The sequence below is a fragment of the Trichosurus vulpecula genome, chromosome 2, assembly GCF_011100635.1.
Source record: "Trichosurus vulpecula isolate mTriVul1 chromosome 2, mTriVul1.pri, whole genome shotgun sequence".
Classification (NCBI taxonomy): domain Eukaryota; kingdom Metazoa; phylum Chordata; class Mammalia; order Diprotodontia; family Phalangeridae; genus Trichosurus; species Trichosurus vulpecula.
The window spans coordinates 103,091,849-103,116,166 of NC_050574.1; the positions used below are offsets into that span (position 1 = coordinate 103,091,849).

A 24,318-nucleotide genomic window follows, 5' to 3' on the forward strand; every position below is an offset into this window, starting at 1 on the left:
CTGGCTTGGGCTGTGGTGTGGACTGTAAGTATCTGATTCTGTCTCTTTAAATAATATTTTGCATGTATTTAATCAATCAAGAAACATCTATATCAAGTACCTACTATTTTTTAAGGCACTGTGCTAAGTGCGGTGGGGGAGGGGAGGGGAGGACAGGACTGGGGACATGTTGCAAACAGATATATGCAAAGCAAGCTATGCAGAGGATAAATAGGAACTAAATACCAGAGGGAAAGTATGAGAACTAAGAGGAGTTGAGAAGGTTAGCTTTTCAGGAAAAGATGAGCTTTCAGTTGGACTTATAGGAAGTCCTGGAGGTCAGTAGTGAAGCAGAGGAGGGAGAGCATTCCAGGCATGAGATAGGGCCAGAGAAAAAGACCAGAGCCAACAAATGGAGTGTTTTGTTCATGGAACACTCAGTCTCTGATGGATTTCATAAGAAGCTTCTCATTATTAGCCATAGTTGATGAGGAAACTTAAGGTTCATAAATATTGTGTCACTTGCCCTGGTTCTTGTCCCAAGTGAGTATAGGAACTTTGAATCAAACCCATGTCTCCCAACCTGAAATTCAATAATGTGTGGCTGTTTTAGCTGGCTTCCATCTCTGCTTTGCTGCTTCAGTTTTCTGATTTCTGGTGCTCAGACTTGAACCCTTCCACCCACCAAAGCAGAGAAGTATGTACTTGAGGTGAGAGGGTTGGGGGAAGGGTGATTAACCAGATAGCAGATTTACTTGGCAAATAAGCTTTGAGAAATGAGGACCTTTGTTAATTAAACTGTATGACCTGGTATGAAATCTGACCTTAGAACAAAGGGTTGGATTATCTCTCTACCATTGTCATACTTAATAAGTCAGTCGATGAGCATTGATTAAGCACCTACTGTGTTCCAGGCCCTTTATGAACTTATGGAGATCCAAGGAAAGGCAAAATAACAGTCCCTCCTCCCATGGAGCCTACAGTTTAATGGGAGAGATAACCTATAAATAGCTGTGTATAACCCAGAAATATAAAGGATAAATTGGAGATAATCAGCACTGTGAAGGGACTAGCATGAAGGGGGATCCATAAAGGTTTTGGATTTTTTCTGGGATTGAAGGGAGGACAGGAAGGCAGCAGGCAGAAATGGGGAGGGAGAGAGTTCCAGGCAAAGGTCATATGGAGTACCTTGTTTGAGGAACAGCAAGCAGGTTAGTGTCAGTGGGTCCTTTAGTCCATGGAGGGCAATATATTTAGGAAGTTTAATAAAGTTTTAAGAAGACTGGAAAGCTAGGAGCACATTTCCATAGCATTTTTTCATGTTTGAGTGGCTGACTTAGTCAGGAAGATATGCTATTATCATCTTTATGCAGAAGAGGCAAGGTACAGGTCTCCTTGAATGAGGATTATAATTGCCCAACCTACAAGAAAGCTGAGCTCCGAGACAATGGCATTTTCTTAAAGGCCCATGGTCCCCTCTACTGAAATAGACCTCAGATCTTTCTCATAAGCTGAAATGTCCCCTTCTTTCAGGACCTTCAGGGTTTGATCCCTGAATATGCAAAAGAGGCATGGTGAAATACTGAATCCTATTGGATGATAGACCTTCCTCTTGATGGCCAAAAATGACATGTCAGTGGGGTGGGGGTGGAGGTCGGGTGTCAGCAGTTGGGTGAAGCATGGGGTATCTCAACTGACTAAGTGGTCATAAAGTGGTCCTCACTCAGGTTGGACAAGAGAAAGAGGTCTGGAGGTCCAAAAATAATTTGGGGGACTTTTCATGTCATCAAGACATCCCTCCTATGCTGGGTTTGGACATGGAATTTGAGCAAACAGGATGGAGATATCTTCTGCCTTCTTGTGGTTGCACAAGTGAATGTCATGACTTGATAAACAAGTAGTGAACACCACATTAAAGTTTCAGGCCCACTATAAGAACCTATCTATCACTATATGATTTATGTAGAATATCCACCTGATGGGAATAGGAGTCCAAATGAAGTATTTCTCACACTTGTGCACTTTAGGAATCAGCATTCAAGATTTCTAGCCAGGGAGTTAATAAGACTATAGCAGTATTTATACAAAACATATGTGTTTAATATGAAATCAGAAATAACACTGAAGGCTCAGAATTTCTCCAGAACTTAGCTGGCTTATTGAGTAACACAAAGGAATTTGAGATTATGTTTTCTTCAATATGGCTTGAAGAATGCGGTCAATTCAACAACCTATGGTGTTGAGTGAGAGCCCTGTGCCAAATTTTAGAGGAAATAAAAGTAAATTTTCAGAGGATGCAGTGCTTGACCTTGTCACTTGACTTCTAGGTCAATGATGTGATATACATAACCAGAGACTGATAGGATGAGTAGTGCAAATAAAAAGTCATTGAGGTTTATGAAGGTCAGGAAGTCTGAGTTGCCCAGGGGTGGGAGGCTTCCTGAAGAGTGGTGTTAATGCAGTCATTAGGGATTAACATGACCAATGGTATAGAGGTAGGAAAATTGGATGATTACAGAGATAGCCTGAATATGAAAGAAGCTTCTATAAATGTAGGCTAGCATCAGGTTGGGAAGGGCTTCATATTCTTGTCAAAGAAGTGTTAATTATACTTAACAGGAAAGAGAGAAGCATGACACGATATTGAAGACAGGGGTGGCTGGACAAGTTCTGAGTAGAAAATATGCCCAAAGCCAATAGATTTGTAAAAAAAAAAATTCACAATCAAGTTTAAATTCACATGATTTCATGGATTTTAAGAAAGCTTTATTGGGGCAGCTATGTAGTGCAGTGACTGGAGCATCGACCCTCGAGTCAGGAGGACCTGAGTTGAAATCCAGCTTCAGACACTTGACACATGTACTAGCTGTGTGACCTTGGGCGAGTCACTTAACCCCAATTGCCCTGCCTTCTCCCCTCCAAAAAAACAAACAACCAAAAAAAAATATAAAAAAAATGCTGAAAAAGCTAAGTTATTTGGGAAGCAGAAAAGTAATCAAAGAAGAGAATAAGGTAAATGATGGAAAATTTTCTGGGTTTGGGAGTTTCAGGGGTTTCCTTAGAAATTGAGAAACCGAGTTTGGAAAAAAAAGGTGAGACCCTCCTATGTAGTGCAATGGTAGGGAGCAAACCTTCAATTAGACTGGGTGGAAGACAGCTCTTTTAGCACAAGAAAGGTACAGGTTAGATAAAGATAGGTTGGTGTAGGTTGTTTGATTGATTATCTTAAGAACCCCAAAAAGTTAGAGCTGGAAGAGCCCATTCACATCTCTATATATTGTTGATGATTTTAGAGCAGAAAAGTGAAGCCAGAGAGGTTCTCCAAGGTCACTCAGGTGGCTGGGACTGGAATCCTGGGCTCTTGACTCCTACTTAGCCCAATGTTCTTTTGAATTTACAGCACACTGAGCAGGCAGGGATGGGGTGAGGCCATGAGTACCTTTATGTATATCACTGGAATAACATCCTTCTTTACAGGACCATGAAGATATATCCAGAATAAATTTTTTGGAAAAAATTCCAGTAATATGGGAATACCTGAAGAAGAAAGAGATGACTGAAACAGCAGAAGTAGAGGAAGTCATAATGAGGACAGGCGAGGAGAAGTTGCTCAAGCTCTACCAGAGGCTGAAGGAGATGGAGGCTGCTCAGCAACATGACATAATGGAGCAAAAGAAGGCGTGGGAGGCCAGGATGACCAGACAAAGCAGATTTCTAACAGACCAAATGAGAGAATTAGAGAAAAGAGCCAGAAATCAAATGTGGAACTTCTCCAGGTGAGATTAGTGGATCTTCCTCAGGGCCAGCTGTGTGTGGGGAGAGGAAATTGATGACATCTTCTTTCATTGCCCTTTCCTAGACTTTTTTTTTTTGAGGCAATTGGGATTAAGTGTCTTGGCCAGGGTAACACAGCCAGTGAGTGTCTGAGGCCAGATGTAAACTCAGGCCTTCCTGACTCCAGGTCCAGTGTTCTATCCACTGTGCCACATAGCTCCCCCTCCCAGACTTTCTTTTGAGATTTACTCTTGTATTCTTTTGTGTGTGACTTGTGCTTCCTAGGGAACAACGGGCAGGAGTCACTCCTGAGTGATGAAATGTTTGCCTGCAGGATTTGGCCTAGAGCAATGGGAAAGGCTCTCTGAGTTGATGCTGGGTAGAATGAATTCATGTGCAGGAATACTGACCTTTCAGTTTGGCTTGGTCACCTATGTAGGCAGCAAGAGCTGTAGTGAGAGGCACTAAAATCAATAAACATTTATTAAGTGCCTACTCTATGCCAGGCACTGTGCTATGAGCTCAAATGCCGGAAGCACTCAGAGTCCTATGGAGCTGACTCTAGGAAAACCCCATTCATTCTTATGAAGATTCCACCTTATGGGAGCAGCTAGGTGGCGCAGTGAGTAGAGCACCGGCCCTGGAGTCAGGAGGACTTCAGTTAAAATCCAGCCTCAGACACTTGACACATGTACTAGCTGTGTGACCCTGGGCAAGTCACGTAACCCCAATTGCCCTGCCCCTTCCCCAAAAGAAAGATTCAACCTCATGAAGAGTCTCAGTAACTCTTGTCTCTTTTCATTGTGATGGAAAATGCCTGAATGGTTCTTATCACACAACGAGATAAATATGTGGAGACCTGGAGACCTCTTGCTTGACCCCCTTTTGGCTAGCATAACACTGGGACTGCCCAAGCATCTCCTCAAATCTTAGAAAGTTGTGTCCAAAATCTAGTTTTCTGAAGCTGAGGTTTAGTAAGAGAGAGAAGAGAAAAGGACTGGGGAGAGAGGAGAGATGGAGGAAAAAACAAAATAGAAAAGAGCAATGAAAGTCCCTAGGGAAAGGCAAGGGGAGGGAGGGGAAAGGGATTCTATGAGCTTCTAGATGGTCTCACAGACAGCCTTAGTGGAATTGATTTATGATTTATGAACTTTACTGACCTTATTCTTTCCTTTTTCCCTACAGGATGTGAGTGTTATATTTGAAAGGTATGTAACTAGACAGCAGATATTTGCAGAAATTTAGGGCATGCTTCAGACACTTGACACATGCACTAGCTGTGTGACCTTGGGCAAGTCACTTAACCCCAATTGCCCTGCCAAAAAGCAAAAAAAAAAAAAAGAAAGAAAAGAAAAGAGAAGAAATTTAGGGCATGGGGCCATGGGATTGCAAAAGAATAACTTTGTGTGTTTGGTCACAATAGAGGCAGGAAGTATGACTTTTAGTATCATAATAACTGATGTCCTTTTTTTTTTTTGGTAGGAATTACACAGAAATGAATTTGGAACCTTTCATTCCTCGTATGGATGCTTTTTATCTCAATGTGGCAACCAAATTTCTAAAACTCTTTCATAGTAAGTGTCAACCTTTTGGCTCTGAATTTCTGTTTGACGTTTCTTCACAGCAGTACCAGGTGGCCAACAAGATACCTGTTACAAAGAGTGGTCTTGAATATCTCTGCTTTGAAGACTCTGAAGTCCTTGTGCCCTTAACTTGTAAAAGCCTCCTAGTATAGACAGGGCCATTTTATTGGACTATTTCAGAAACTAGAATAGTGTTCCTGGCCAAGGTAGAACCCTGTTTGAACCCTGCCCCCAATGTGTGAACAGAAACCAGGTGAGGGGAAGAAAGAAACTCAAGGAGATTCCCTGTCCTACTGTCTGTCCTACTGATGCTCCCTGCATTAGATTAGTCAGGTCTCTAACTGGGCCATCCTGAAATTTCACTGGGCTGCATTTTTGCTCAGAGGCAGAAGTAAGACCTGTAGGAACAGAGATCTGTTTCTGTGGTGAGTTGGGGGCACAGGATAGTTGAGCATGGTGCTTGGCATAGAGTAAATATTTAATAAGGGCTTCTTCATTCATTCAAGAAGGTTGGAAGAAAACTGGAAATGAGGCTAAGAAGGGATTTCTTAGGGGTCCAGGCCTATGAAGATTTTACTAAGGAGTCAATCATGTTCCTCCTTCCTAAAATATGCAATATAAAGAAGAAGGCAGAGGCATCTGAAGATAAGCGTAGTGTCAGAGGAAAGAACTCCCTGGGTTGGGAGTATAAACAATTGTACTATTCCTGGAACCTTCTGTGTGCCTTTTACAATTTCATTTCCATTTATTGCTAAATTCCCTTATTACTGCCTGGGGGTAGAAAGTTGGGTAGAAAGTTGTTTACTAAATTCTATAAGATCCCTTCCAAATCTATGATCTTATTATGTCTTTTGGAAGTGAAATCAAAATTAAGAAGCCTAAGACTGGCACCATTGTCCAAATAGCTCCTCTCTTATTGGGGCTACTGTCTGCATTGACAGGAAGAGGAAAGCAATAAGACTTTGTTTCATACTCAGACATTGAAGCCAAGGGACCTGATGAAATTCCTCAGAAAGATGTATGTTCATATGCCTTCATGTGTTTAGGGGGTACTCACTTGCACAGTAAGGACTCATAGCTCCAGTCAACAGATAGATAAATGAGGTCAAAATTATCTTGCAAACTTTCTTCTCTGTGAGATTAACTGATGGGTTGAAGGAATTTGGGGAAGTAAAGGCTGGGGATCTTGTCTGTACAATTAATTTCATATAGCTGGAAAACTTAACTGCTGTACCAGTTCTTGACTATATTGTTCCCTTAATTAATTACAAGGTATTTAGCCCTATGATAACTTGTATTTAACAAGAAATAGACTTTTCGTTCTTTGTCCAGACCAGGATAGATGGAGGAATCTAGGCAGGTTATTTCAAAGTCCAGGAAAGTAATTTTTGGCCAAAAATTCCAGGGGTCATTTACCAGTGAGCAAATGGAGGATGTGGAGATCTCTTAGAGTAAAAATGAAATGCCAGAAAGTCGCGATTCTTACCTAGAAAAGTATACTGTCTCCTTTTATAAGAATAGCATAGTATATACAAACTATTCTTCCTTTGGTCACCCCAAATTTTCTGCAGACCAGGGAGAAATCAGTATACAGCCTATAGAAGGCCTCTTTGGCACTCAAGACCTTGTAATTCTATTGTTTTGGACTAATACTTTTTTCTTCTCCATAGCCTCTACACTGTCTGAGACCTGTAATTCCTACAACTTTTCTGAAGATAAAAGGAGCGCTATCACTTTTGTACCGGACTCCTCAGGAAAGACATATGCTGTTTATACTAGTGGCCATCTTCAAGCTGACTCCGTTAGAGTGAGAGCATTCTTACTGAGGGCGCCACCTCAGGATGAAATTCTTGAAGAAGGAGAATGTGCTAGAAAAATCACCCCTTTGTGGACTGCCATTTTTGAAGGATAAATCATCTTCCAATCCTCTTTGCCTCAATTAGAAAAGCAGTATATGCAAATGCCAGTGAACACAGGTTGGAGGATTTGTGGATGGTTCTGAAAATATTTCATCTCATAATCTTTGCATCTTATCAAATATTCATGTTTGTCCCACTCATATTTGGTCATTCATAGAATGAAAAACCTAGAGCAAGAGTTCTTTAATGTTGCATATATAGATCCCTCCCTACAAAAGTTCACTGTATAGATATTAAATCTGTGAACATGAAAAAGAAAAAAATAGCATCTTAATTTCAAAATAATTAGTGTTTTTTTTTAAATAATGGAATCTACTTATAATTAATCCGTGAAGGGATCTTCAGGGATCACCAGATGGTCAGAGGAGTTTATGACAAATGCAAAGGTTAATGGCTTCTCTAAATCCTTAAACCTTGGGAAAACATTTGCAAGGTGGTGGAAATTAACAATAATTTTTAGTATTCATGGGAATTGATTCAATATCAGTTTTATGTTTGTCCACAATACTTCCTTCACTAAATGAGATCTCAGATTATTTTATCTGATATAAAACGATGCCTTAGTCCAACCTGGGAACCATTCCTGATTTTCTACAAATGTCACCTCTTCAAATTCTTTCCATTTGCAGTTGGAAGTTCTTTTTAAAGTAGGAATGGCTTGATGAGTGGCACTGTTTGAGAATTCATCTTCATGGAGAAATCATATTGATGTGTATGATTACCCAATATTAATAGCTCTAATTTTCAAAGACTTTATTTGGTCCCAGTGAAGTGTTACTAGTTAGGCCACTAGGTGGCTCTGTGGATAGGGTCTTGGACTAGGATTCTGAAAGCTTGAGTTGAAATCCTTACCTCAGACACTCACAACCTATGAGATTCTGGACAAATCATTTAATTTCTGTCAGACTCAGTCTCCTCATTGGTAAAATGGGGTAATAGCATCCTGCCTCATAGAGATGTTATGAAGATAGATAACCTGCAAAGCAGTTTGTAAACCTTAAATTACTGTATAAATGTTAGAACTTATTAGTTAATGTAATTAATTCACTTCAGATCAGCATTTCAACTTACCCATTAGAAATATGCCAACTACTTGAGGCAGCCTTGTGTTAACAAATGGAGACCTAAAGTTGGAGCTGAAAGGTGTGACTCTGACCCCTAAAGCCAATATTGTGTAGATTGTACAGTCCAGCCTAAATCTCAGGCTCTCATATTCTGCTCCTATTTTTCTGTGAATTCAAAGACATTAATCTCCATCTCCTGCATTACCTTGCCTATAATAGGAAATACATTTGAGGTGACAAAACTCTTTGAGTTGAAAATGGAGCTGATTTCCCCTTACTGCGTACTTCAGAGGGTTGTGGTGAGGAAACAGCTATATTGAACCCACAGGAGGTAGTTTAATATTTGTATCTGAGATCTTAATGTGCCAGAGAAGTGAGAAAATCAAAGGTTCTACTTTTATTGAAATTGTTACTTCAATGTCTACTATGTAGAATGATAATTAAATAATTCCTGAACATGTCTGTTCTCTGTGTCATGCTTTGTGTTGTCCCAGACTCATGCTCCCCTCTCCTATGCTCTAGGTATGAACAATACAACCATCTCAACCAATGCAACAACAATCAATCTTATCTTCAATTTTTTGAAAATTGTTTTTTAATTTTAGTTTACAATACTCAGTTCCACAAGTTTTTGGTTTCCAAATTTTTGCTCCGTCCTTCCCCTGCAAGGTGGTATGTAATTTGATATAGATTCTACATATACCTTCACATTGAACTTATTTAATAATAGTCCAGTTGTGAAAATGAATGATAATCAATGGAATAAATCATGAGAAAGAAGAAGTGAAACAAAAAACAAGGAAAATAAAAGAGAGCAAATAGTTTGCCTCAATCTGTATTCAGACTCCGTAATTCTTTCTCTGGGTGTGCATAGCTTTTTCTGTCATGAGTCCATTGGGACTGTCTTTGAAGCTTGCATCGATGAGAAGAGCCAAGTCCATCAGAGTCAGTCCTTACAGATAGCACGTGTCTGTAATCCTGTATAACGATCTCCTGGTTCTGCTCCCTCTCTGCTCAGCATCAGTTCATGTAAGTCATTCAAGGTTGTAATGGAGTCTGTCAGCTCCTCATTTCTTATTGCACAATAGTATTCCATTACATTCACATACCATAATTTGTTTTGCCATTCTCCAATTGATGGGCATCCCCTTGGTTTCCAATTCTTTGCCACCACAAAAAGAGCTGCTATAAATATTTTTGTACATACGGGTTCCTTTGCCACTCGTATGATCTCTTTGGGATACAACTGTAGAAGTGGTAATGCTGTGTCAAAGGGTATGAATATTTTTATAGCCCTTTGGGCATAGCTCCAAATTGTTCTACAGAGTGGCTGGACAACTTTACAACTCCACCAACAATGTACCAATATTCCAATCTTCCCACATCCTCTCCAGCATTTATTTTTTTCCTGTTTTGTCATGTTAGCCAATCTGACAGGAGAGATGTGGTACCTAAGAGTTGTTTTGATTTGCATTTCTCTAATCAATAGTGATGTGGAGCATTTTATTTTATGACTATAGATATCTTTAATTTCTTCCTCTGAAAACTGCCTGTTTACATCCTTTGACTATTTCTCAATTGGGGAATGACTTGTATTCCTATTAATTAGGCTCAGTTTCCTGTATATTTTAGATATGAGGCCTTTATCAGAGATACTTGTAAAGATTTTCTCCCAGTTTTCTGCTTCCCTCCTAATCTTTGTTGCATTGGCTTTGTTTGTACAAAAACTTTTCAATGTAACATAATCAAAATTATCCATTTTGTAATGCTCTCTATCTCTTTTTTGGTCATGAATTCTTCACTCTTCCATAAATCTCACAGGTAAGCTATTCCTTGCTCTCCCAAATTGCTTATAGCATCAGCCTTTATTCCTAAGTCATGAACTCATTTTGACTTTATTTTGGAATATGGTTTAAGATATTGGTCTATACACAGTTTCTGCCATACCATTTTCCAATTTTCCCAGCAGTTGTGAAATACTGAATTCTTAGCCCAGAAGCTGGATTCTTTGGGTTTATCAAGGAGTAGATTGCTATAGTCATTGACTACTTGTCTTATACCTAACCTATTCCAATGATCCATCACTGTTTCTTAGCCAGTACCAGGTAGTTTTGAGTATAGTTTAATATCTGGTATGGCTTGGCCACCTTTCCTAACATTTCTTTTCATTAAATCCCTTGATATTCTGTACTTTTTTTCTTCCAGGCGAATTTTGTTATTATTTTATCCAGCTCCCTAAAATAATTTTTTGGTAGTTTTATTGGTATGGCACTGAATAAGTAAATTAATTCAGGTAAAATTGTCATTTTTATTATACTTGCTTGGCTTACCCATGAACAACTGATGCTTTTCCATTTATTTAGATCTGACTTTATTTGTGTGAAAAGGAATTTGTAATTATGTTCATATAGGCCCTGGATTTGTCTTGGCAGTTAGCCTCCCAAATATTTTATAGTGTCTATAGTAACTTTAAATGGAATTTCTTTTTCTATATCTTGCTGTTGGGCTTTGTTAGCAATATATAAGAATGCCGAAGATTTATATGGGTTTATTTTATATCCTGCAACTTTGCTAAAGTTATTTATTATTTCAAGTCATTTTTCACTTGATTCTCTAGAATTCTCTAAGTAACTCATCATATCATCTGCAAAGAATGATAATTTAGTTTCTTCCTTGCCTATTCTAATTCCTTCAATTTCTTCTTCTTTTCTTATTGCTAAAGCTAACATTTCTAGTACCAAATTGAATAACAGGGATGATAGTGGATCTTCTTGTTTTAACCCTGAAAACCTCAGGGGTAGCTGCTTCTACAGCTGCAGGCTCTGCACTGGTGTCTCTCTTAGCTCCAATAGACTCCCATCCTGGGCTGAGAGGCCTGGGGGTGGCCATTGTAGCTGGCACTTCAGCCCTGGGCCTAATCCTGCTCCTGCTCAGGTATGCTTTAATTTCACATGCCCAGCACTCTCCCAGTCTGGTTCACTGGCTGGGTTCCACTACTGCTCCGGTTCTGGTGTGGTCTGGTACAACTCTGCACGCCCAGTGCTCCTGCCATGCCCAGTTTACTAGTGGCTTCCAACTCTTTCAAATCTGCTCAGATTCACTTTTTTGAGAGGTATCTGACAGAATTTGTAAGAGAGCCCAGGTAAGTCCCTGCTTTCACAGTGCCATCTTGGCTCCGCCCCTTCTTATCTTCAATTTTAATAGCTTTGGGGGTTGGGAATGTTTTGCCATATTACTTTATCCTCTTAAAAGCTCTGAAGAAGAAATAAGATGGATCAAATCATACACCAGCCATCAATCCCACAGCCCCAGGCTCAAGATGAGGAAATATTTATCTCTTCTCCATTCACACAGACCCAACCCAAATTGTTCTCTCTTGTTCAATATCTGCTTTCAAGAATCTGCCTTAAATCCCATGCTTTTCTTGTAGCCTATGATGAATATTTTGGTAGCTGGCAAAGTTGGGGACATTATAATGTGTGCCCGCAGTGGCGCCATTACATGATGAAGTAATTGACACAAAAAGACAAAGACATGGGGCTAGGGAGTCGTATAGTCAGGCTATAGACTGATTTTAATGGAATCACTGACAGCACAGGTTAATTGCTGGGTCAACCTGACTTCTAAGAAGAGTACAATAAAGCATTGGTTAAGTTTTTTGTCTCCTTGTTCCTGGGAGTGAGACACTATTTTTCCTCAAGGCTAACCAAATTGAAACATTTATGTTCTTTCCCATACAGATAACCAGACTGAAACATTTCTGTCATCTCTCATATAATCAGACTGAAACATTTCTGTTCTCTCCCATACAGATAACCAGACTGAAACATTTCTGTCATCTCTCATATAACCAGACTGAAACATTTCTGTTCTCTCCCATATAGATAATCAGACTGAAACATTTCTGTCATATCCTAAGCAGATAATCAGCTATGAAGGAGGGTTTTCTTTGCCATGTCTCCTTATGCGAAAACTGGCCTTGCAGTACATAGACCCATTCTCAATTGACCCTGCCTTGCAGAGGTCTAAGGGGTCTAAACAGGATATAGCTGGCTCCTCACAATAATGTTCCAAATTTGGATGCTTAGGAACAAAATGACGTCACTATGTTAGAGTCAAGTGTGTCCAATCATGGTTGATCAAACCAATATGAACTTGGGATGCTCTGCCACAGGCACAAATAGTCCATGTGAACATTTGGGGTAGATTCTGTAAATCTATGTGTCTTGCATTTCTTTTGAGCTACTTCAATTCTGCTGCAAGGAACACAGCACCTTCTTTGAGGGCACGCCATGCTGGGCAGTCCTGTGCCTATGTCTTCCATCTCTTGCAATGAATCCCAAATTTCTTCAGAGAAACCTTGAGTATATCCTTGTATCACTTCTTCTAACTTCCATGTGAGCACTTGCCTTGTGTGATTCCTTCATAAAATATTCTTTTAGGCCAACATGTTTTTGGCATTCAAATGACATGACTAGCCCATTAGAGTTGTATTCTCTGCAGTAGAGTATGATTGCTTGGCAGTTCAGCTCAAGAAAGGACCTCATTGTCTGGTACCTTATCTTGCCAGATAGTTTTCAGGATCTTTTAAAAGACAATTTCAATGGAATTAATTCAATTTACTGGCATCATGCTGGTATACTGTCCATGTATCACACGCATTTGTTCAATTAGACTAGGTTAGGTTCAGATTCAAACTCGCACTGGTAATAAGGTGCAGTCCCAACAGAACATAGTTTTTATTGAAAGACAGGGGAAATACTCTATTAACCCTGCAACCACATTATTTAACAATTCCTACTACACGGTTAACTCAGTGACAAAGAGAGACATGGACACACAGAGGCAACACCTGTTCAGAGGAACACCACCGTCCAAGGTTTCTCCAAGGTGGGGAATCCATCTCTTTTCTACAAACACAGCGACAATGACAAAAGACACACACACAACCTACAGCATACACTTCACGTTCAACACCTGCTCCCAAGGCTGTTCCTAAGCTGGAGAACCCCTTTTTAGAGCTACCTTGGTTTGTCTTTCTGAATGTAGTCCCAGGCAAAGCATCCTTTTTGTGGGTGAGGTTCCAACATGCCTGTCCCACGTGGTGACTTTTATAGGGCCCTGAACAAAGAAAGTTTTTCCTACCAGAGAGGGGAGTCACCCTCTCCCTGCCTCATTCCTAACAACTGTCCAGGTTGATGTTTCTCCAGCAGGAGAGAAGTTATTTCCTATCCTTCGTCTTAAGAGTTTCCTGTTCTTTGTTCAGGCCTGTCAGTCTCCAAGCAGGAGAGTCCAGAGGTCGGCAAAGAGGGGTAGGGAGCTTGACACATACATGCTGAGCTTACACTGTGATATGGAGGATCTTCTCTAATGATTTATCATTCATTATTACAACAATGAGGTCAGCAAAATGGCTCTGTAGATCTTCAGTTCAGTAATCAGTTTGATACCTCTTTTCTCCCCACTTTCTTTTGGAGTCTCCCAAACACTGAGCTAGCTCTGGCAATGTGTGTGTCAACTTCGTTGTCAATTGGTTCATCCTTGGAAGGTATACTACCAAGGTAAGTGAACTTATCCACAGTGTTCAAAACTTCTCCATTTGCTATAACCATGTATAGATGGTGTGGTGCTGGGTGGTGGAGCACTTGTGTTTTCTTGGTTTTAATTTAGGCCAAAAAATTAGCATAAGCAGCAAAGAATTGTTCCATACGTTTTACATCTCAGCTTGAAATCATATGCCAATTCTTCCTTCACTTTAGTCTTGGCTTGTAGCCTTTCCAAGTTAACTAATTTACCATCAATATGGTAGTTGAGCTTGATGCTGTGTTCATCCTCATTGAAAGCAATTGACAGCATTGCTGAAAGCATCATGCTAAAAAGCATGAGAATAGGCACATACCTTTGCTTCACTTCATTGGTGACTGGGAAAGCACAAGAGGATTGCCCGTTATCCAGAACCCATGCAAGCATGCCATCATGAAACTGACATACAGTTCTGATGAACTTCTCTGGGCAGCCATGTTTTGACATAATTTCCAATATTTCTCACAAACGACAGCATCAAAGGCCTTGGTCAGATCAATGAACATTCTGTACAAACCTCTGTTCTGGTCCTGGCATTTCTGCTGGAGTTGCTGGGTAGCAAACACCACATCAGCAATTCCTTAGCCTTTTCTGAAGCCATATTGGCTCTCAGGGAAATGACCATCTTCAAGATGAAAGATCAGACTATTAAGGCAAGAATTTTGCCAGCAGTGACTAAGAGAGACACCCCCTACCCCATGATTGTCACAAGACAATCTTTTTCCTTCACCTTTGTAGAGATGGACAATGGAGGCATCCTTGAATTCCTGGGGGATTATCTCCTCTTGCCACATGACCCAGAAAACTTTAATTAGCTTTTGTATGAGCAATGGATCCCACCTTCCACCTTGTAAATCTCAGCTGGAAGAGAATCAACACCAGGTGTTTTGCCACAGGAGAGGAGCCTAATGGCATTCAAATCTCTTCTTCAGTTGGAAATTTGGCAGAGAGAGCTTCAAACTGAGGTAAACAGTCAATGGCTTCAGCATTGAATGATGACAGTCTGTTGAGAACACTATAGAAGTATTTAGCTCATGTTTCCAGGACCATGTCTTTATCACAAATCAATGTAGTTCCATCAACACTGAGTAGTTGAAATGCACCATATATCTCTACTTTTTGACAATTTTAGCCAATTGTACCCCCTACCCCCCAAAACCTTCATGACCTGAATGTGTGAAATCCATTCGAGAAGGAGTAGGGTAAAAGACAGAATGATAGATGAGAAGTTTATGCGTGTGTTGATAAATGTTTAACAATTAACTCTCTGGAAAAAATATATGCAGGACACACTTTTAAATCCAATATACATTAGTAACACTTCCTCCATTACTTTTTCTAAATCTAGATAATCAACAGAGCAGCAAATCAAGCTCCAACATATATTATTTGGAGGGTTCTGAGGTATAAATGCTCATACTGAACATTTAACAGTTGGTTCTCCCAAGCTAGTACAGAGCTGGCTACAGCACACCTTGATTATTTTGGTTGGGTGTCAGGAATGGGGAAGGGCAACAATGAGGATGACCTCATTGATTTGAATTGAATAAGTTTTTTTTTTTCATTCCCTATAGTGCCTAGCACAGTGTAAGGCACAGATACAAGCCATAAGTATTTGTTGCAGTGGACAACATGGTATGCGCAATGAGAAACATATGCTGGGACAAGGCCAATGTTTTGCTTGACTCTGCATATTTGTTACATGCATTTCCTTTCCCCTTTCCTTTTCCTTTTTCCTTTTCCTTAAATCACTTAAGATCTCATTGATTGACCAATAATAGGGCTCAGTCTAAACCCCACTAAGTGGTCATTGTTTGGGCCTTGCTGGCTCAGAGTGAATATAAATAGTAATTTTGCTCAGAAACCCTAAGAGTCTTCCCCTCCCAGACTGAATTTTTTCTGACCAGGTAAAAGAGGCCATTCTTTATCTCATTTCTTACTGAGCCTAAATCACTGAATGGGTGTTGTTTCAGTCAAACTGAGACCTGGAAAGCCCTTAGCTTAAAAAGGTCTAGGTCTCCCATTGCATCTAGAGCCATCTCTAGTCATCCTAATGTGTATCTGGCCACTGGACCCAGATGGCTCCAGAGGAGAAAGTGAGGCTGGTGATTTTGCACAGCCCTCCTTCACTTAAATCTAGCTCACTTGCAAGTCAAGGCATCACCCTCCTGATACCATGATCCTTTTTGGGAACAAATGACAAACAACAACAGTAACAACAACTTGATAGGTGATGAAAGTGAGGCAAAGAGGGTTCAGTGACCTGCCCAGTGTCACACAGCTAGTAAGTGTATGAGGCCAGATTTGAACACAGGAACATGAGTCTTCCAGACTCTAGGCCCAGAACTCTATTCTCTGTGCCACATAGTTGCCCTATGCTTGACTGTCTTAAGAACCCGCAAAAGTTAAAGCTCGAAAAGCTCTTATATGTCATATACATATAGATCCTCTGATTTTAGAGGAGAAAAGTGAAGACAGGGAGTTTAAGTAACTTCCCCATGGTTACACCACTAATTGAGATTGGAATTCAAGGCTCATGATTCCGACTTAGTCCAGTCCTCTTTGCCTTATAGGAAACTGAGCAGGCAGGGAAGGGGAGATTTGAGGCCATGATATCACCCCATCTATACCACCTAACTAACACTTAGGACTCTGTTGTGTTCAGAAAAATGTTTGAGAAAAGTATTCAGCTAATGTGAGATGGCCTAAAGAGGAAAAGGGCAGCCAGGTAGTGCAGTGGATAGAGCACTGGGCTTGCAATCAGAAAAATTCTTCTTCTAATTCAACCTCAGACATTTACTAGCTGTGTGATCCTGGGTAAGTTACCTATCCCCATTTGTCTCAGTTTCCTCATCTGTAAATTGAGCTGGAGAAGGAAATGGCAAACTACTCCAGTATCTTTGCCAAGGAAAACTCAAAGGGAGTTGCAAAGACTTGACACAACTGAAAATGACTAAACAACAACAACAACAATGAGTAAGAAAAGATACTGAATAAAATAACGCCTTAAAAGATCAAATAGGTCAAATGGTAAAAGAGGCCCAAAAATTGGCTGAAGAGAACTCCCTATAAAGCAGAATTGGCCAAATGGAAAAAGAGGTACAAAAATGTATTGATGAAAAGAACTGCTTAGAAAAAGTAAAATTGGCAGAATGAGAAAAGAGTTACAAAATCTCCATAAAGAAAACCATTCCTTAAAAATTAGAGTTTGGCAAGTGCAAACTAATGACTCCGTGAAACATCAAGAAGCAATAAAACAAAGGAAAAGGATGAAAAAAAATTAGGAAAATGTATACTAACTCATCAGAAAAACAAATAGAAAATAGATTGAGAAGAGATAATTTTTAAATTATTGGACTATTTGAAAGCTATGATCAAAGAAAGAGCCTAGATATCATGTTTCAAGAAATTATGAAGGAAAACTGCCTAGATACCCTGGAACCAGAAAGTAAAATAGAAATGGAAAGATCCCACTGATCACCTGAAAGAGATCCCAAAATGAAAATTCTCAAGAATATTATGGCCAAATGCCTGAGCTCTCAGGTCAAAGAGAAAATACTTCAAGCAGCCAGAAAGAAACAATTCAAATATCATGGAGTCACAGTCAGGATCACACAAGATTTAGCAGCTTCCACATTAAAGAACTGGAAGACTTGGAATGACATCCTCAAAGGCCAAGGTGCTAGAATTACGATGAAGAATAACCTACCCAGCAAAACTGAGTACAATTCTCTAATGGAAAAAAAATGGACACTTAATGAAATTCCATTAAGCGTTAAGCAAATGTCATTCAGCAAATGTGATTTCTAATGAAAAGACCGGAGTGGAATAGAAAATTTGATATTCATACAGAAGACTCAAGAGAAGCATAAAAAAGTAAACATGAAAGAGTAATCCTAAGGGACTTAATAAAGTTAAACTGTATACATTTCTATATGGGAAGATGAAACATGTAACTCCTAAGAGCTTCATCCTTTTTATGGCAGTTAAAAGGAGTTTACAGAGACAGAGGGCATGGATATGAGTGGATTATGTTGAAATGATCTCCCTAGAAATGAAGGGGTAAGGAAGAGGGATGCACTGGGAGAAGGGGGAAAGGAGAAGTAGAATGGGGAAATTTTTCTCATATAAATGAGGTATGCAAGGAAGAGCTTTTACAATGGAAGGGGAAATGGGGGAGTGACAGCCAATGCTTGAAACTCATTCTCATAAGGATCGGCTCAAAGAAGGAAGATGTATGTGTGTGTGTGTGTGTGTGTGTGTGTGTGTGTGTGCGCGCGTGCGCGCGTGCGTGTGCACGTGTATGTGTGCACATGTATGTATATATATGTATATGTGTGTATATATGTGTGTGTATTTGTATGTGTATATGTGTATTTGTGTGTGTGTCTCTGTGTGTATGCACACATACATTTGTGTATAAAAATGTAACTTAACCAATAGGAAAATACGAGGAGAAAGGGATAAGAAAAAGGGAGAGATGATAAAAGGGAAGGCAGATTAAGGAAGGTAGTAGTTAGAAGCAAAATAGACTTTTGAGGAGGGATAGGGATGAGAGAGAGGTAGAAACAAAAGAAAATGGGATGGAACACAGTCATCATAAGTGTGATTGTGAAGTGGATGAGCTCAGCCATGAAATAGAAGCAGATAGCAGAATGGATTAGAAACAAGATTCCAATGATATGTTGTTTACGAGAGACACACTTGAACAAGAAAGATAAGCAGAGAGACAAATTAAAGCAGAATTAGAGCAGAATCTAATATGCTTCAGTCGAAGATAAAAAAAAAAGCATGGATAGCAATCATGATCTCAGGGAAAGCAGAAGCTTTTTAATTAAAAGAGATAATCAGAGAAACTACATTATGCTAAAAGGTACCATAGACAATGAAAGAATATTTTTAAAAATTACAGGAAGTTTCTCTGATAAAGGCCTCATTTCTCACATATATGCTGAGTATAGCATTGAGTCAAATTTATAAAAATAAGAGCCATTTCTCAATTGATAAATGATCAAAGGGCAGTTTTCAGAAGAAGAAATCCAAGCTATGTGTAGGCATATTTAAAATGTTCTACTTCACTAATGATTAGAGAAACGGAAGTTAAACAACTCCGAAGAACCATCTCGTATCTTTCAGAAATAATAAATGCTGAAGGGGATGAGGGAAAAATATGAACGCTAAGACTCAAAAATAATGATCTGCTGGTGGAGTAATGAAATGGTCCAACCATTCTAGAGGACATTTGGAAACAGGTTAAAAGGGTTTTACAATTGTGCATAGTCTTTGATCCAGCAATGCCACTAGGTCAGTATCCCAGAGAAATTAAAGGAAAAGGACCTCTTAGGTATTTATAAAGCTCTTTTTGTGGTGGCAAAGAATTGGAAATTGAGGGCATGCCTATCAATTGGGGAATGGCCGAACAAGTTGTAACATATGATTGTGATAGAGTACTATTGTGCTACAAGAAATCATGAGGGGAGTGGTTTCAGCAAGAAGTATATGAAACTGATGCAAATCGAAGTGAGATTAATCAAGAGTTCAATGTGCACAATACCAGCAATGTTGTAGTGAAAGACATAGCTTCTTTGATCAATAAAATAATCCAAGACAATTCCAAAGGACTTATTATGAGAAAATGCCATCCACTTCCAGAGATAGAACTGATCAACTCTGAGTGCATAAAGAAGTAAAACTTTCTCACTTTATTTTTCTTGCTTTTTTTTTGAAACATGGCTAATATGGAAATATGTTTTGCATGATTTCATAACATTTCAGTGTGTGTGGGAAGATGTGGCAAGGTGGAAAATAATTTGAAACTCAAATTTTAAAAAGAAAAAATATTTAAAATAAAATAAATAAATAAAAATCAAATTACATGTAGGCATGTTTATTTCATGACTCTTAAAATGTTTTTTATTTTCTTTTCTAAACTCAACACAGCTTTCTTTTGCATTGAATTATAAAATTTATTTTTAAGTTTTATCTTTCTAATTTATTGTACATGTCTATCCAAATTAATTTATTTTCTTTGTACCTTTTTTTCTGACACACATTTCTCTCTATAGACTGCTTTGTCTTTCATCCAAAATTTTTGCTTGATATCTCATTGTTGGCATTTTCTTTGACAATTCATTGACTATGTTATTTTTCTTTAACCTACTATTGTTTTAGGTTTATATTAGTCTTTATTTGAGGCTGAATCTTGATTGTAAACCCTTCTTGTTGATGATAATTATTACTGCTTCATAGTCAATGCATTGAATTTTAGCTCAATAGGTTTTTTATTTGGTTAGAATCTCTTTAAGGCTTATCATGTGGTTATTTTTTTTAAATGTGTTTAGAGTTGGAAAACCTGTATATTTCTTTTTTTTATGTAAATAAATTAGGTTTATTACTGAATTCCCCATGAACATTATGGAGATAAAAAAGAACCACTGGTTTCACAAATTACTCTTGATGAATTCAACAGCTGATCATTTCATAAAAGACTACAAAAGTGACATAAAAAGTTTTATGAAGAAAAATTGGAATTGAGATTACTAATGGCACAGATACAGTGCTAAAGAAGCACTAAGTCACCACCTAGACATAATAAGAGTCACCAAGTGGATTCAGTCTTAGAGGAAATAACATGTTCAGTCTGTTTCTGAATTGACCCATCCTGCTTATGCATCCTATTTGCAGGAGGCCTAAGCCTCTGTTGGAATAACATTACATGCATTGCAAGGTGGAGAGGGATTTTCTCTTTAGTACTTGACCAAGAGTCCCATTAGCACAGAAAAAACTTTGGCACTTTAAAATATCATCTAGAACCACACCCTACATTTTTTTAAAGCACTAAAATTCTTTTTATGTACATTATATGCAGCAATTCCTGTTTTCCTAAAATTGTACAAAGTGAGCCCCTTGTCATGGTGACAACACATTCCTTAACTAAGTAGAAAAGTTCTCATGCCATACATTCAATTTTTTTGTTTTGTTAAAGCTACCTTCTAGGATTAGCTTAAGGCCATAGTTTTTTTTTTGGGTTTGGTTTTTGTTTCAATATAAATATTTTAATCTTAGAAACAATATCATATGTGAATCAGTTTCTCTTTTGAAGCAGTTTCTTCCCCTTGGATTATGGTTGTATCTTGTCTGGGTAATCCATAAAGCTGTATTGAAACACACACAAGAATGTGTATCCAGAGCAAAGTTGAGTGTTATCTGTAATCCAAACAGCAGGACTGAAGCAACAGCAGAAAGGACAACGGCTGCTGCTGCAGAAAATCCTTTCGTGATGTTGTCTGTATACTTTACCACAATAGAAGTATAGAGTCCTCCAACACTGGCAAGCAAAATAACAAACCAGATGTAGTATATATAGCCACAGAAAAATCCTTTTTCTTTAACTTCACCTCCATCTGATATGTAGACAGCAGCTAATGTCACTACAATTCCAGATAAATACATCTGGATATTTCTCACCCATAAGGAAGTATCTGAACTCTTTAAAACTTTTTCAAAATATACTCCTGCAAATCCTGAACATAATACGGCAATAGTTACAGCACCAAACCCTAACAATGGATTCTGCTGCGCTAATACTTTGGTAGCTTGAACCGGTTTCCACTGAACAAGCGTAACTCCAGCACACAGCAGAAAAACTGAAATCCACTGTAATTTACCGAGTGATTGGTTTACTACATAAAGCAGTACAGGGAATCTTTAGTTGGTAGGTCACCTGGTATACTGCTGCATCCAAATTACTAAAAGCTAAGAAAGCCATATTGTTCTGAACAGCATATAGAAGAGATGGCACACTCAACTTCATCAGTTCCTTTGGGCTTCCTAAGACATTTACTTTTAAAGAAGTCTTGAATCTACCCACACTACCAGTTTCTTTAGCTAAAATTCCAACACTTAACAGTAACTTTATAACTTCTGAGATGCACACAGCTGTGGTTGAAAAGTAGAGTTCTTTGTCTGTTGTCCTTAAAGCTATGATGTAAGCTGCAGCCACCAGGGTCAGCACCGTCAAGCAGATACAACTTGAATAGCAAACTGACATTTTCTCTAGGGGTGGCCAGAGCTGCCGAGCAACCCCAGTCAGACTGACCAAAACCTGTACATTTCATGTGACTCCCGCTTAAGAATCAGTAGATGTCAAATACATATAATCCCATAAAATTCTTGTCATCCTTCCCTTCTAAGTATTTATCACTATTAGACTTGTCTAGCTCTGAGTGGGGCACATTGAGCTCCCCCAGCTTCGAGTTCCCTCCTAGCTTAATACTTGTCATCCATTTTTCCTATGAGTAATTGAGAGTGTTCAATTCATTTTAACAAGCATTTTTTAAGCTCCAGCAATGTCCTAGGTACTAAGGATACAGAGAACAAAATGAAACAATCATATACAAACAAAATATAACTTATATTCTTTTGGGACCAAGGGAGAATATATACAAAGATGAAATAGGAAAAGCTATTATCTACAGTAGGGCAAGTAGGTACAATTATTTTCATAAAATTTAACACATACATCCATTTGGCCAACAAGTATACACTCCTTAAACTCTGTCAATTAGGGGCAGATTGTGAGAGAGCAAAGTCAGGACTTTTTTTGGAAAGACAGAAGAAGGGTGTGAGCAGTTCAGAGAAGGAAGTGCTAGGGAAAGTATAAATTAGGTATCTTTCTTTAACATGATAAAATGATATGTCTCCACATTCATAGTCAAGGAAAATGCCAACCTTTAGGTTGGGCATACCTCTGGTGGTATTTTTTAAGGACTTGGGAATCAAGATTGTGCTGGGCTATGGCATAAAGATAGTACAAATTCTGCTTCTGAATAGACATAAGCACAAAGAAATCTTTAGAGTCTTTTGATTTTTTTACAGATGCCAAGACATCAGGCAGTGTTATTTGGCACTTCTGCCTCCCAGTAACACCTCCTTGAAATGAAGGATTGAGAACCAAGAACTTTGGCAAAATCTATAAGTCTCCTTCTATTGTGGTGCACTTCCTCCTGGACACCTCCATATCTCACACTCTTCAAATTCTCAGATATGATGAGACCTGGAGCAGCTGTGTTATAATCCAGAGTGATGTCCACAATGGAGAGTGGAAGATTTGATTCAATCAATGGTAATAGCAGAGTTGTATTTATTACTGGGGATAGGTGACAGGTGTTTAGACCAGGGAGTAACAATCTACGTATCACAGTGATATTCAAAGAAGTAACTTGGAAGGGTCAGTACAGCTCCACAGTATAAGGAACAGAATGGTCTTTGGCTTGTCCAGTTGCTGAGAGATTGTGTTAGATGCTTATTTGCAAAGTCTGGTTCTTTTTGCTCACCCCTTGCTAAGACTCATAACAAATGTATGACAAGGACTGTCATAGATCACATAGATCACATTGGTGATTTTAGATGTGAAATTGGAGTCATATGGTGGCTCATTTGTGGACTGTTTGAAGGCTGCACAAAAAGGGAGGTAAGGATTGCAATCCTTTGAGCAGAGCCTTGGAATATTGATGAGGAAATTCCCAACATCTTTCTTTTCTTTTTTCTTCCCTTTTTCTTTCTCTTTTTGTCTGACTTTCTTGTGTCTTCTTGTGTGTGTCCCTCCTTCTCTCTCTCTCTCTCTCTCTCTCTCTCTTTCTCTCTCTCTCTCTCACACACACACACGCACACACAGACACACACACACCCTTCCTCAGTTTTATTTTTTTTTCTTGGTAAAGGTGGCATACTCCAGTAAATCTCCATCTCCCTTCTCCAAGTACATCATCCTTTCTCTTTTTTAAGCCTTCATATCACCATCATTCTAAGAAGCTTGATGACCTGCTGATCTAAGTGGTAGTGTTCTTGTCACTCTTTCATGGAAGGAGGCTTTGGGCATTCATTAGACTCATCTGTGGATCTTTCCCAGCAGACAATGGAACCAACACACAGTGGCAATGTTTGCTTTGGTTTGGGTAAGGAGAACTAGAAGAGTCTGGAGTATAAGGTGCTATTCTGATTTTCTGCACTGTTTTCCTTAGCAGTTCTATTCATTTTCAGGTATTTAACTTTCATGCAGATGGCCCACCTCAAAATTTATCTGATACAATTTTTGTTCTGAGGTCCAGATCTTCACATTCATCTACTTGCAGGAAAACTCTGCCCCAGCATCCCACTGGCTTATGAGCCTCAACATGCCTACAACAGGTTTCATCATCTTTACCCCTATTCTTGAGATCCTTGAGCTAAGCCATTTGAACGTGAATAAAAAAAAAACTGGGAAATATTTATTTTGGAGAAGAGAAGACTAAGGAGTCTCATGGTAGCTGCCTTCAAGTACACAAATGGTTTTTATTTTTAATTATTTTATAATTAAGATTTTTTATTTTTAGTTTACAATGCTCAGTTCCATATAATTTTCTCAGATGAGGAAGT

The 24,318-nt window shown here is 38.9% G+C and overlaps 2 pseudogenes; both read right to left on the reverse strand.

Annotated features, from left to right (window-relative positions):
* Window positions 1-20,964: 20,964 nt before the first annotated feature.
* Window positions 20,965-22,019, reverse strand: LOC118836700 (annotated as a pseudogene).
* A 442-nt stretch (window positions 22,020-22,461) lies between these two features.
* LOC118836701 lies at window positions 22,462-24,100 on the reverse strand (annotated as a pseudogene).
* Window positions 24,101-24,318: the final 218 nt, after the last annotated feature.